This window comes from Panthera pardus, unplaced genomic scaffold (assembly GCF_024362965.1).
Source record: "Panthera pardus isolate Hobbes unplaced genomic scaffold, ASM2436296v1 HiC_scaffold_24, whole genome shotgun sequence".
NCBI lineage: Eukaryota > Metazoa > Chordata > Mammalia > Carnivora > Felidae > Panthera > Panthera pardus.
The window spans coordinates 113,774,267-113,788,500 of NW_026526810.1; the positions used below are offsets into that span (position 1 = coordinate 113,774,267).

At 50.8% G+C, this 14,234-nt stretch overlaps 1 long non-coding RNA gene across 8 annotated transcripts in view; it reads right to left on the minus strand.

The window, feature by feature from the left end:
- LOC109253888 (uncharacterized) overlaps positions 1–14,234 on the minus strand; it is a 30,228-nt gene that overhangs the window by 4,265 nt on the left and 11,729 nt on the right. For 3 of the 8 annotated variants that reach the window (XR_008417273.1, XR_008417272.1, XR_002074584.2), the window contains exons 3-7: positions 13,286–13,396; positions 5,899–6,056; positions 4,617–4,734; positions 3,664–4,009; positions 2,410–2,621 (exon numbers count right to left, since the gene is read on the minus strand). This is a non-coding gene — a long non-coding RNA (uncharacterized LOC109253888). Of the gene's footprint in view, positions 1–1,681; positions 2,622–3,663; positions 4,010–4,616; positions 4,735–5,898; positions 6,057–11,831; positions 12,032–13,285; positions 13,397–14,234 lie in introns of those variants that run through there. The other 5 variants (XR_002074579.2, XR_002074585.2, XR_002074582.2 and 2 more) reach the window with 3 other exon arrangements.

A 14,234-nucleotide genomic window follows, 5' to 3' on the forward strand; every position in this document is an offset into this window, starting at 1 on the left:
AGGTCACAGCTTTGGAGAAAGATAGGGAGCAAGAAACAGAGCGTTTTAAAACGTGTCTCTGTTATTTCCCTTCTTGGCCTCCATCATCTCCCCACCTGGCATATGAACTTGTTCTTCCCTTACACGGCTCTGAGAAAAGCACCATATGGCAGTTCATCAGGCCCATGGGCTAGTTTCCATCCAGCCCGCTCGGATTTCCGCCCAGGCTTGGGTCTACAGGATGACCTACCCTTCACGAGGCCCATGGAGGAAGAGAGACAGTAAAAGTGAAGACATACAGAGCATGAACCGGCAGCCGGGAGTTGTTCTGAGTACTGGCTTGTGGTGATGCTGGCAAAAACCCTCGCCGCTATCACCATCCCCATTTCACAGAGGAAGACACTGACGTGTGGAGATGTTCAGAGACATCCTTAGGTCGCATGGCTAGTGATGGCAGAGCTGGGATCTGAGCCATACTAGCCATCAGATTTTGCTGATTTGCTCTCATGGAAAAACCCAATCTTGGCTAAAAGGTTTTGGCAGGTAGGGGTGAGAGTTTAGAAGAAGGGGTCCTGCCCATGTGTCAGGAGAGGGGATGCCAGAGGAAAGACTGGTAAATCCATGAGGTGGGCAAAGCCCGGCCTGCCCCACCTCCGATGGAGCAGGGTCTGAGCTAGGTAAGTGAAGCCAGCACAAGCCAGGAGGATCCCTGGAAGCAACCCCCTTGAGCTGGGTAGGGAGGTTCCAGGAGCCCTCAGGAGACCCTGGAGGCCGGTTTCCCCTTGGGCTCCTGGCCCAGCCTAGGTCCTTACCCCTGGCTCCCTCCATCACTAAGTTTTCTCTGCTCTCCAGGAGTGAGTGCCAAGCACACCCTCCTTGAAGCCTGCTGAGCCGTGAGGCTGCACCGAGGTGTGGTGGGACCAGAGGGACCTGGACGCAGATCTTAACCCCGTGTTTGCTGTGTGGCCGTGTGGCCAAGCAACACCCACCCCTGTGTCTGTGGGCCTCATCTACGGGTGGTGTGGTGAAAAGGTGTGAATGAGCTAAGTGTCGAGAACCTAGGTAGGCTCCTGGCACAGAACAGGTGCGTGATCCATGTGTCCTGCCCTCATTCCCTGTGCTTCCTTCAAGAACAGGAGGGAGGAAGCAAAGCCTTCTGGGCTTGGGGGCTGGGCCTACAAGTAGGCCAGGTGGACATACAGGGCCTGGCTTGACACTCGCCCCCCCCCCCCAGAAAAAGGGGCTTTATTTGACACAGCTCTACCCTCCTAGCCCCCTCAGCCTTGTTGGGTTCCTTCCCATGTGTTTCCCCTGCTGCACATCTGCAGAGAAGGGCCTTCACATCCCCACGGGCTGTGTCTGCAGTGTCTCCTGGAAAACATGACCCCCACTGGACTTGGGTCAGAGGTCCAGGACAGATGTCGGGCTCCTGTCCGTCCCCTCCAGTGTCCCGGGGGCCTTTTGATGGGAGTCCAGGCAGTGCCCAGGTCTCCTGCCCAGGATTTCCCCTTTGAGAGGAAAAGCTGAGGGACCTTGGAGGGACTCACTGTCCCAAAGAGGATGGTAAGGAACAGGAATTTGGTGGAGGCTGTGGTGTATGAGTGAGTTAGGCAAGCAGCACACAGAAAAGGAGGGCACTTTTCTTTACACTACCCTTTTTGCTTTCCATAAAAAAAAAAAAAAAAAAAAGGGAATACAGAGGTAAAGAAAGAAAAAAGTGAAAAGTTCCTTTTATTCCCATCTCTCATCAATTATCACTGCTTTCCCTGGCAGTGACCTGTATTAGCAGTTCGCTGTGTGTCATCACAGGCTTTTACTAAGCATTTACACACACACGCAGGTACATCCATGCACGCATGTGCAGGGTGCCAGGATCTTTGTGGTTTTTTTTGCTTTTACGCAAATACTCTCCTGTTGACCATATCGCTCTGCAATTTTCTCCCCATAACAGTATATCCTGGACATCTTCTCATGTCAACATACACGGGGCATCCTTGTTGGTTGTTTTTTAAAAGCGTCTGCGTAATATTGCCTGAATGGATGTAACACAGCCGATTCAATCCTACCCTTTCCACTCACACCCTCACTCAGGGTCCCCGTTGCCCGCCCAACTCTGGGAAGCAGGAGTCAAAAGGATTTTATGGTAAATAGTGCCTCTGCACAATCCCAAGGGATGCCCTTCACATTCAGAATGTGGCAGCTCCTCCCATCCCGCATGAACAGATAAGGCGGCTCCAATTTTTTTCCACGCAAACAATTCTGTAGCCAGCAACCTTGCCCATGCCTCTTGGTGCACGTGTGTGAACAGTTCTCTGGGCTTTGCTACCTCAAGGTGGAGTGAGTGGGCAGAAGTGCAGGCGTCCTACATTTGACAGACCCTGCCATGATGTGTGTCTGTGTGTGTGTGTGTCGGGGGGGGGTGTTGCTTACAGCTCCTATGCCCCGCTCAGCCGCACCAGTCCCCCAGCACATATCCATCATGTGGCTGCTGGCCGGCCAGCCGCTTCCAGGAAATCAATTGCAAAGACAGGCGATTGTCATCAGCTTGAACACTGGAGGCCATCCAGGGAGTAGATTCAATTGTAGGAGAAAATCATACTGGGCTCAAGACGGCTTGTAATGGAGACCCCTTGGTGACCTTTCTGGAGAAGTTAAAAGAACACAGGCAGACACACTCTCACTCTTGATCATCTACCACCAACCCAACTGCTGAGAGCACAGCCCTCTGCCCTTGGAGAACCTGCTCCTCATTAGTAGCCATACGGGAAAGGGACGGGGGTTGGGGGAGGGGGGGTGCTGGTCCAGGGCCCAGGCTGCCAGTGTGCAGGCAAGGCCAGCGGGGCACCTGCTCCCCGGGAGGGTGGACCCAGTTGACCATCAGGTCCCTAGTTGCTCAAGGTCACAGTACCCGCCCCCTTCTGCTCACTGGAGAGGTGGTCTGGCAGCCAGGCAGCGATCCTCCAATGACCACGCCCTCTCCACCTATTCCCTTCGCCAGGGTCCTCCTGCTGAATACAACCCTCTCTCCCTCACCTGCACAAACACAGGTGCAGACATCGTGACCTCTGTTCTTATTATCCAGGCTGAGAACCATGCCCTGCACCCCCACCCCCACCCCGGGGACCTTTTCAAGCACAGTATCAGGGAGGGAGGTGCGATATGGACAAATCCAACATATTCCTCAAGTGGAAGGGTGACCAGAGCCTTTACCTGATTTCAGAGGAGCTATGATTATAAGCCCTCACTCTCCAACCCCCAGCCCCATTACTTCCTCTCTAGATCCCAACTACCCACACCCACACCTGGCCCTACACAAAAAAACTCAGCCATAGCTGTGGACTTGGGGAAATACACATTCATCTTCTATGTGCAGCTGTCCCCCAGCTCTCCAGGCCCACTTACCTAATAATGATCAAAATAACTCTGGCTACCATCAATTGAGTACATGCAGTGTAATTTGCCAAGTGCTTTACATGTATCATCTGACTTCATTTTCACAAACTTGATATGTGCCGCTATGATTTACAGGTGCAAAAATGGAGGCTCAGAGAGGTTAAGTAACTTGATCCAGATCACACAGCTGGTTGTACCAGAGCCAGGATTGGTAGCCAGGTCCTTGTCAGACTCCAGAGACTATGGGCTTAGCCACTGTGCAACCTTGGCTCCCACATACCGCACTTGTACCTCTCTCTCCATGTGGCCTTGCCCTCTGTTCGTCCCCGCCTCATCCGCTGGTATTCTCCTGTGTCAGGGGCCAAAGGGGTCAAGATCATCAGGGTTCTGTTGGGAAGGCATGTCCTTATTCTACAACAGCTCTGTGCCTTGCTAGACTTTAACCTTCCCCAGCCGCCCAAGGACCGATGTCCAGTCCCAAGCCTGGTGCAGGCACCCAGGTCATTTTCGCTGCTGACAAAAGACAGAATGATGGGGGCAAGTCCCAACCACTAGTTTAATACCGCAGAGCCCATAACATCCATGCAAATTAAATATACTTATCTGCTGGCCTGAAAAGATGTCCTAGTATATTTTTCTGTTAAAAAAGACAAGAAAGCAGGTTTTATTTATTTATTTTAAAAGTTTATTTATTTATTTTGAGAGAGAGCAAGAGAGCGAGCGAGCACGGGGGAGGGGCAGAGAGGGAGAGGAAGAGAGAGAATCCCAAGCAGGCTCCGTGCCGTCAGCGCAGAGCCCAATGCAGAGCTCAATCTCACAAAGTGAGATCATGACCTGAGCCGAAGTCAAGAGTCGCACCTTCCACAGACTGAGCCAGCCAGGAGCCCAAGATGGCAGGTTTTAAAGCAACATACAGCAAGAAAACATTTTATTGATGAAACAAAAGTATTCTCTGTGATCTAAGCATAGAAACGGGCTATTTGCCAAGATGTTAACAGATGATTTGTCTTCTCTTGGCTTATCTGTGTTTTCTATTTTTTTTTTCAATGAACATGTATTATTCACATGATTTTAAAAAGCAATAAAAATAAACCAATCCCGGGCTGATTGTACTTCTCCCTGTCCCTGTCCCTACCTCCAACAGTTCTGAAAAAACAAAAAACAAAACACCACACTTCCTAGTCCTGGGTCTTCCCTTCCTTCCCATCATTTCCACATCTCAGTAAAAGTGGGGTTGGCCCTACCTGCTCCAGGTAGACCAAGGGGAGGTGTGAAGGCTGCACCCCTCGACCGCCCCGATGATGTGATGCCTCAGTCCAAATGCACAGTGGTCGAGGCCGTCTTCCCTCTCTCCTGCTGACCCTGCACGGAGGAGAAAATGCTCTACTTTCTATTACGTGTTTGCTTCCCAGGCTGAGCCAACTTCCCTGAGGCCAAGGACCTCAGAGGCAATGCCTTCTGGGTCCTGCAGATTGGAGCCCCAGGGCAAATAGCTCCAGAGGCAGAGAGGGAATTCTGGCAAAATGAAGAGAGAGGGGAAGGAAATCACAGAGCTTGCGATCATCAGAAAAGAAAGAGCAGTGCCTCAGGATGGGGCTAGGATGGCCCCTTCCAGAAGGCTACGAGGAAATGAGGAAGGATGGGAATGGAGCTTCCTGAGCATCTATTACTATGACTACGACCACTGTACACGCAACGGACCCTCCACAGACAATGCTCTCGCCCTCACCCCTCAGAGCAGCCTTCCCTTTGTACAAGTGGGCTGTGACCTTTTTGTTTTTAGTGTTTGTAATGTTTAATTATTTTTGAGAGAGAGAGAGACAGAGAGACAGAGAGCGAGCAGGGGAGGGGCAGAGACAGAGGGAGACATAACGAAGCAGGCTCCAGGCTCCGAGCTGTCAGCACAGAGCCTGATGCGGGGTTGGAACTCCCGAGTCGCGAGATCACCACCTGAGCTGAAGTCGGAAGCTTAGCTTAGCTGACTGAACCACCCAGGCGCCCCCGGGCTATAACTCCTTGCATCTCTGGTGCTTCACTTCCAGTCAGAGCTCCTAAAAATGATTCTGGATGGAGAAATTTGTGTTGGCCGACACCATCCCCACCCCTGCCAAGAGCCTTAAAGACCCCTCTGCTCGGAGCCAGCATTTTCCTGAGGGGCTGGCTCTGTGAGCACCTGCCTTAAGGATGAATTGCTAATTCCATTGTTCCTGCCATTAAAATAGCAGAAATCAGAAGGCAGCCTAGAGGGCCCTGAGAGCTGGCCTAGGGCTCAAGGGAGAGGAGCAGAGGCCCTTCCATGTCACCCTGAACCCCCATCTTCAAATCACATTCCCTAAGGTGGCCGTCCCTCGAGACCCAGAAACCAGGCTCCTGTTCCCACCGAGCCTCTTGCACACACAGGACAGGTGTGGGGTCGGCACACCTAGCTGGGAGGCGGGAGGCCCTGGTAATCTACTAGCTCTGTACCTCACCCCCTGGGTCACCTGGGCCAAGTCACTCCTGGCCACCACACACCCTTCTACTCACAGTGTGTTGCGGTGTCAAGAAGGGTTCAAAGGGTGTTGCCGAAGATCGCTCAGCCCCTAGTAACGTCTTTTCCCTGAACGGGAGTCTGCTGTTGAGTTCCCAGCCCTGAACAGCTTGGTGTGGCTGCAGGTAGTCGAAGTGTGATTGTTAGCGACATCCTGTGGACATGATGGGTAACTGCACTCACCTGGATGGAAGCCACAGGTGACGTCCAGCTTTCCTCCTTAGGTGGAGAGGAGCCGATCGCAGTTAATCACACTCATCACCTTACACAGGGAGCTGTCTTGGAGCTGGAAAAGAATCCCTCCAAAAAGCAGAAAACAGCCTTCCAGCCACAAATTTCCATCAGCCTCCAGCTTTATATCTGTTTCACTTAAATTCGTCCCTTTTCGAATATCGCCCTGCTAGAAGAGTCTCATGGCCATGGGGGGTGGGAGGGGGGACAGTCACATCAATAATAATATCAAAGGAAGAAAAACGTCGTGGGCTGCTTACTCTTGCCATGGAATTCACGCATTATCTCATCTAACCGTCCCAACAACCCAAGGAGGTACGAGCTCTTATCCCTGTCTTTCAGATGGGGAATCAGCAGCTAGGAGCATAAGAGGAAGCTAGGTTGCAAACTGGGCAGTCTGGCCTTAGACTCCTTCTTTTTTTTTAATTTATTTTTTTAACATTTATCTATTATTGAGAGACAGAGAGAGACAGACTCTGAGCAGGGGAGGGGCAGAGAGAGAGGGAGACACAGAATCTGAAGCAGGCTCCAGGCTCCAAGCTGTCAGCAAAGAGCCCGATGCGGGGCTCGAACCCACAGACCGTGAGATCATGACCTGAGCCGAAGTCGGACGCCCAACCGACTGAGCCACCCAGGCTCCCCTAGACTCCTTCTCTTTAACCACCACTCTGTGCAACCTCACTGCCCTGTGTCTACCCACCACGGTAAACCCTCGAGGCTGGAAAAAGTCCCAGTTCCTAGGGTCCTGGCTTTAATCCTCAGACTGAATGCCTCTTAGTCACCCTCTGGGGTAGTGAGAGGCAAGTGGGACATTATCCCCAACTGCCAACTGTGGGTCATAAGTCCTTGCCTTAGAGGGTGCTGTGAAGATTAGGGGAATCACTTGCTGTTGAGTAGCAGCTACAGAAATGGTGGTTATCCTTATCTGCAAGGTATGCAAGTTGACCTTGGGAGGGACCAGCCTGGAAGGTTTCTGTAGGTGGCAAAAACTGACTAAATCTCTCTAGAAAATAGCAGTAAGGAAGGCTAGGACTGGGAAGGGCCAGCCTTCTCACCCTTAGGCTTTTCAGAGGGAGTGGCCGATGTGTCATGGTTCAAAGGATCCCCAAAGGGAGGGACTTAGCTAAGTTGGCAGAGCAGAAACAAGATCCTGGGACTTTGGGCTCCCATCTTTCCACAGAGACACCATTATCCAAAGAACAGTGTCCCCGGCAGGATTTGAGTCTCTGCCTCCGAGGATCTGCAGAGACCCTGGTGCCACGAAACCAGCCTCCGTGCTGTTTAAGAAACACAACTCCAAGACCCCAAGTGGGGAGTCGAGATGCCAGCTCCAGCTCTACCTCCCACCACTCTGTGGCCCCTTGAAGTTAGTGCTCTTCCTGTCTTCGAAGGATCTTACTGCTCAAGGCTTCCCCTCTTAAGGCCTCCATGTCCCCTCTTCCCCCTGGCTCTGCAGATGAGTGCAGTCTTTCTTGCCCATACCCGTCTACCAGCAGAGGTATGGCCATCATGGCAGCTGGCCGTGAACAGACTGTTCACACCTATAGCCCCAGCCCCTAACACAGTGCCTAGCGCATGGAAGGTGCTCACTGGTAAATGAGTAATTGGGACACCTAACCACAGATGGCCTGGGAGCCCGTTGCTGGAAATGTCCCTGAAGAGAATGGCACTGGGGTCCCTGACCGTTCCAAGTGATGTATGAGGATTCCACAGAGCACCTCTTCCTGTTTGAGGTTATACCGAAGCCCCAATATATAGATATCAGTGTTAGTTATCTATTGCTGCATAACAGATTACTTCAATGATCCGCAGCTCATATAATAATAAACGCTTAACACCTCACAGTTTCTGTGAGCCAGGGACTAGGGAATGGCTTAATGTTCTGGCTCCATGTTTCTTGAGAAGTAGCAAATGTCAGCAAATGTCAGCTAGGTTGCAGTCATCTGAAGGCCTGGCTGAGGCTGTAGGACCTGGTTCTAAGGCCTCTCACTTGCGTGGCGGCAAGTTGGTGCTGGCTGTGGACGGGAGGCCTTGGTTCCTTGCCCTGCGGACCTCTCCGGAGGTCTGCTTGAGTAACCTCGTGACCTGGCAACCGGCTTCCCTTGGGATGAGTGATTCAAGAGAGATCAAGGAAGAAATCACAATGTCTTTTATGACTGTATTAGGTTCTTAGGGCTGTTGTAACAAAGTAACACAAACAGGGTGGCTTAGCACAACAGATATCCACTCTCTCACGATTCTGGAAGCCAGAAGCTGAGGTCAAGGTGTCGGCAGGAAACACAATCCAAGACCAGAAGTGGGGAGTCTGGATCCTAGTTCTAGTCCTCCCACCAAAGGATCTAGGGGAGAATCCTTTCTTGTCTCTTCCAGTTTCTGGTGGCCCCAGGTGTTCCTTGGCTTGTAGCCTTGGCATAACTCCAAATTCTTCCTCTGTCCTCACATGGCCTCTTCCCTGTGTCCGTCTGCTCTGTGTCTCTCTTCCTATAAGTCATTGGATTTAGGGCCTGTCCTAATCCATTATGCCCTTGATTATACCTGTAAAGACTCTTCCCAACTAAGGTCACATTCACAGGTACTGGGGGGTTAAGGCTTCAACGTATCCTCATAGGATACACAATGAAGCCCACACAACGACCTAGCCTCGGAAGTCACATACCATCGTGTTTGTCATAGCAAATGGTTACAAGGGTCAGCCCTGTTCAGGAGGGAGGAGCCCACACAAGGTGAGAAAATCAGGAGGTGAGGACAACTGGGGGCCATCTCAGAGGCTGGCTACTGCAATGTCAGATAGCAGACGGAGGAGCAGACACACGCCTTATGCAGTATTTACAAAGGAAACAATGGAGACCCAGCTGCACAGCACTCGGGCCCCTCAGCCTATCAAGGATATGAAAAGGGCCAGAGTATAGAGAACAGCAGGGTTTGGAAGTACAAACCTTCCCAAAGAGTAAAGCTATCCTGTGAGTTCCACCCTCAACAAGGTGGGGGCCCTACCACCTTCACCTCAAGCCTCATGATGGGGGCTCCCACAAAGCCATTCAGAGCTACGGGCCCCCACGGGTCTGTGCCCACAGGATGCATTGTACTGGGATTGGGGCAGGGGCCCTGTGAGTGCTTTCCAGGAACCAGATGCAGGCTGTGGGGGAAGAGGTCCAGCATGGGGCCATTTTAAGCCCCATAGCACCTCCTAAAGGGGCAAAGGGATCTCAGCAGGGAGAAGTTGGAGGGGGATGCTGGACTCCCCAGGGGGCTGAAGACGGAGTCACAAGTGGTTTACCTGTAAGAGAGATGCAGATCGGGACCCTCAGGAGAGAGCTTCAGAGATGGGAACCCCTGAAGAATCTGGGAGATGCCCCAGCCAACAGCTTTTACCATCTGCTGGGCCCACAGGGCTGGCAAATCTGCAGTCAGATAAGAATTGCCCTTTTCCTCTGTTCTCACTTCTTCCCCCAACAATCCCTCCCACTTAGACCTTGGAAGCCATCAGCAAGGAAGGAGAGGCAGTCAGGTGAGAAAACAGACAAAATTCTGCCACAGACCAGTCCCTGAAGGCCAGCAGTCCAGACTACAGACCTTAGAGCAGGAGGAGGAAGATGTTTTTCTCTGAAGGGAGGCAAGTGTCATATCTATGACAGATGAGTTTTTTTGTTTTAAGATTTTATTTTCTAAGTAACCTCTACACCCTACGTGGGGCTGGAACTCACAAGATAAGGTGTCACCACCCTGAGATAAGCACTCTCCACTGACTGAGCCAGCCAAGTGCTTTTAGTCTCTAAATGGATTGTGGAATGACCTTACCTGAGGCTGAACAGAGGGGACGTGCCTCCCTTGCTGAACAGTTCACGTGGACCAGGGAGAGGCCAAAATGGAGTGACATTTTGATTACACCCACATTCGAGGGATTGGTTTCACTGAACTCAAACTTTCTCGAGGGAAGTTGGGTCTTCCGTTCCCTACCCTCCACCCCCAACCGCAGAGCCCTGACCCACAGAGAGGGTCCTGGAGAAAATTCCATCTCCACTTTTGTCCATAAGTGAAGAATGTTTACTGCTTTTTTTCCCCTTCTTATCTGTCTGGAAGTGACACCAAGAAAAAAAAAAGAAGGGACTCCTTGTCCCCAGCCAAACACCCACACCCTCCGAATTCTTCACCCTGTGTTGGCCTGACTTCACCCTGGAGGGGGAGGCAAGGCATGAGGTCTGCAGGCTGCGTGCTGGAGGAAAGGTTCCTGGGAGGATACAGCTCCGCCTGGAAACAAAAGCTGTTTTTCGAAAGCTTTGTGCAGTCAACTAAGTGGGGGAGGGGTCTGGGCAAAGCCAGGCTGAACATCTGGGGGGAAAGTTCCTCTAAAAAAATATCTAAATTCCCAGGGTTGTTGGAGCTGTGATTTGATCAGTGCTTGAAGTGTCTTATTTGTTATTACTGGCAGGGGCGGGGGGAATAAAGTTGCCTCTGAGCCCCCCCTCTCTCACTGTCCTTGCAGCAAGGGTGGGTGGCTCTGTCCCTTTATAGGAGGCAGGCTTGTAAAGAAGGGTGAGCCCTGGAGAGAGACACCCGGACCAGGCAGCAGCTGGGGGTCTGTGAAGAGTCCGGGGGTCTTCAGAGCATTGGTCTGCTGATCAGACACCCACTAGGAAGCTCTTAGAAAGGACCCCGCTGAGCAGAGGCGTGGGCTGCAATGCAAGTGGGGATGTGAGCCTGGAAGCAAAGGCATTCCACAATCAGGGCTTCTGGAAAAGCCCCCCTTCCCCAGCATAGAGGATTCAGAGAGGAGAGATCCCCGGTTCTCTCTATTTCAGTAAAAAAGCATTTACCCTGCAGGCTAAGGATAACAGCGGTATTTCAGACCTAAACAAGTCTCATTTTTCAGTCTGTTGGAGAGAGGGCTCCTAACACTCTTTAAAAGATGCTAGGCCTTAAATAAAATCTGTCACAGGCCACCCATTTCTCTCTCCTGGGTGCCAAGAAGCAGTCTTAACCCCCACCAGGCAATGGCTGCCCTCTTTGGATCAGTTTCCCAAAGAGCTTAATCATGAACAAGTTGCTGTCACTTCGCCTGGAGCTAACGAGCCCTGGAGGGTCTCAGGGTGAGGCCTTCCCTGGTGAGAACACAGCTCTTTCTGGGAGCTCACTTTCCCGAGTATGTTTGGACTGGGGAGTCCCTTCAGAGTGTCTGAACTCTGCATGGGGTTAGCGGGGCTTCTCAACTTAAGCACTGATGACACTTGGGGCTGGATGCTTCTTTGTTGTGGGGGCTGCCCTGTGCATTGTAGGATGTTTAGGATGTACCCTCCAGCCACAAGAAGCCGGTAGCATCCCTTCCTTCCCCTTCCCCCTCACTTTGACAATCAAACCCACCTCTGGACATTGCCCAATGTTCCTGGGGACAAAACCATTCCTGACCGAGAACCACTGGCTGAAAGCCGGCTCCAGAGATTCAGGGAAGAGGCAGGCTGCATACAGCCCAAGAGAATTTTCACTCTACATACAAAAGACCAAGTCTTCATGGTCCTTGTATCAGGACTCTTTCAGTTGCACTAAGTGACAGAATATTCAACTCAAAATGACTTAAAAGGGGGGGGGGGGTGGAGGTCATCTCTTGTAACTGAGAAGACCAGGGACTTAGGCATAGTACTGGCTTAAGCGTAATCTGACCCAGGAACTCAAACAATCTATTGGGACTTGGTTTTATCTTTACCTCCTGACTTTGCTCTTCTGAATATTCTCTTCTCATGTGGGCAAGATGGCCACCCGTGCTTCAATCCTGTATGTTCCCAGTTTGAGATTTGTGGAGGAAAAAATGCCAAGTAGTTTTCTTTCTGTATTCCCAGCCAAAGTCCCATTGTACTTCATTGCTCTGATTTGGTCGTGGGTCCATCGCCAAGCAGTACACAATAGCTGGGGAATGTGATGACCTAATTGGTCAGGCTGTAATCACATGACCCCCTCTGGATCTAGGGGTGGAGTCAGCTCTGTGTGCAGGACATCCAAGACGGAAACGTGGGGGTTCCCAATAGGAGAATCAGGGTACAACTACCAGAGGACAGGTGAAAGGATTTGGGATGGCAAAAGGCAACAGATAGGTAGCAGCCTTTATACTAAAAAGAAGCTCATTGTTGGTAAATACATCAAGTTGAGAGTTAACAGTGTAAGGAGGATGTTGCTGAATGGCAGTACAAAGCTTGTGCCACAGTTGTCTGAATCAACTTCCAGGTGACAAACAAAAGCTTTCTTACACGTCTCTAGGACAAAGTAGCAACTGACATGGTTCATTCAAATGGGTTCTTAGGGCACCTGGGTGGCTCAGTCGGTTAAGCCTCCAACTTCGGCTCAGGTTATGATCTCACAGCTCGTGGGTTCGAGACCTGCGTCGGGCTCTGTGCGTGCTTCAGATTCTGTGTCTCCCTCCCTCTCTGCCCCTCCCCTGCTCACGTTCTGTCTCTCTCTCTCAAAAATAAAGATTAAACAAAAATTTTTTAAATGGGTTCTTAAAATGGAGACTATTAGAGTTTCACCAAGATTCTTCCTCCCTTTCTTCCATAGTAACCCATTTGTAGTTGGGCCCATAGCTGCCCAGCTGGGGACAGCATTTCCTGGCCTCCCTTGCAGCTAGGTGTGACTATGTGATTAAGTTTGCACTATCTGAATAGAAGGGACCATCAGACCTATGCTTGAAGATAGTGGGCTTGCCTCACTGACACTCTTTCCCCTTCCCTTAACCCAGAACATGAACTTGCCTGAGACCCAGCTTTGACCATGCAAGTGAGAAGGATGCCCTAGGGGCTGAGAGAGGGAAATGAAAGGTACCTGGGTCCCTGAACCACCATGTGGAGCAGAGCCCCCTTCCAGCCCGGAATGAAGACTACCCCAAGTGAGAAAAAAGTTGCTGTCTTTTCTAAGCCACTGAATTATTGCATTTCACCTATTTTGTGATCAAGTTTTTTTCATATTCTAATACTTCTGAAATTCATTGTGTCACTGGCCATACAGCAGTGCTCCTCCGGGACCACCTTAAGTCAGGCCCCAGGAAAATATTTTCATGGGGCTCCGGTCTATACAAAAAATGAACTAAAATCAGTGCATTACAAAATGCATAAGTCCATATGCAGTATAGTGATTTATCAATGATTTAGAATAATGGGTAGAGAATACCTGCTTGTGTATTTATTGTCCAACCAGTGCACATGAAGGTTCCTCATGGCCAGGCACCATCTCTTCATGCTGAGATCCAGAAACCATCTCTTCATAATTTCCTATCCACCACTATGAGAAAACAATAGCAATGTATCATAACGTTGATTAAACACTGGGTACCTAATATTACGTTTTAAGAACACTTGTATCCACGCTCTATTTCAGCCTTTACCTGCCTCTGTCACATACTATTGATTTTTTAATGTTTATTGAGGCTTCCTCTCCCTTCTAGAAATTGCATATTGTGTAGAAGTGACGTTTTGTGTTCATTAGATAGAAATCCTATGAGTTTCCGGTCCCAGACACCCTCATTGGCTTGAACAAGTAACAGTGGTAACAGAACATTTGGTTTTGAACTTAGAAAATACTTAGACCACAAGAGCCAGTTTCTACAGTTTCTTTCACCATATGAAGAAGATATAAAGTGAGTTGCTGACTTGTTTTCCAGACTTTGGGTAGGACCCAACACAGAGGAATCATGTTTTCCGAGGCAACAGCCTGAGGGTCAAGTGCCTGCAGCCACCAACCCTTGTGTCTCAGTCCTGGAGACTGCTGTGCCAGCGTGCCTGCACACACCCACCTGCAGTTGGGCAGTCCTCCCCAACCACACCTCTACCCCCTACCCCCCTACTCCCTACCCCATATAGTGCTCTGGGTACTCCAGGTGGTGGCCCTTAGGTCCACAACATCCAGTGGGACAGGGCCAATGAGTGGCCTGGGCATCAAGGAGGAAGAGGATGAGAAGAGCCTGGGAGGGATGGGGTGCAAAAGAGGAGAGGTACAGTATGACTAGCTAGCAGAACATGGGTGGGGGGGATGATGCCCCCCATCGGGCCAAGAACTTCACCTTGGGGACTGCTGAGAGACCATGAGCTAGGGGGACAGCAAGGTAGCCATGGGTGAGTGA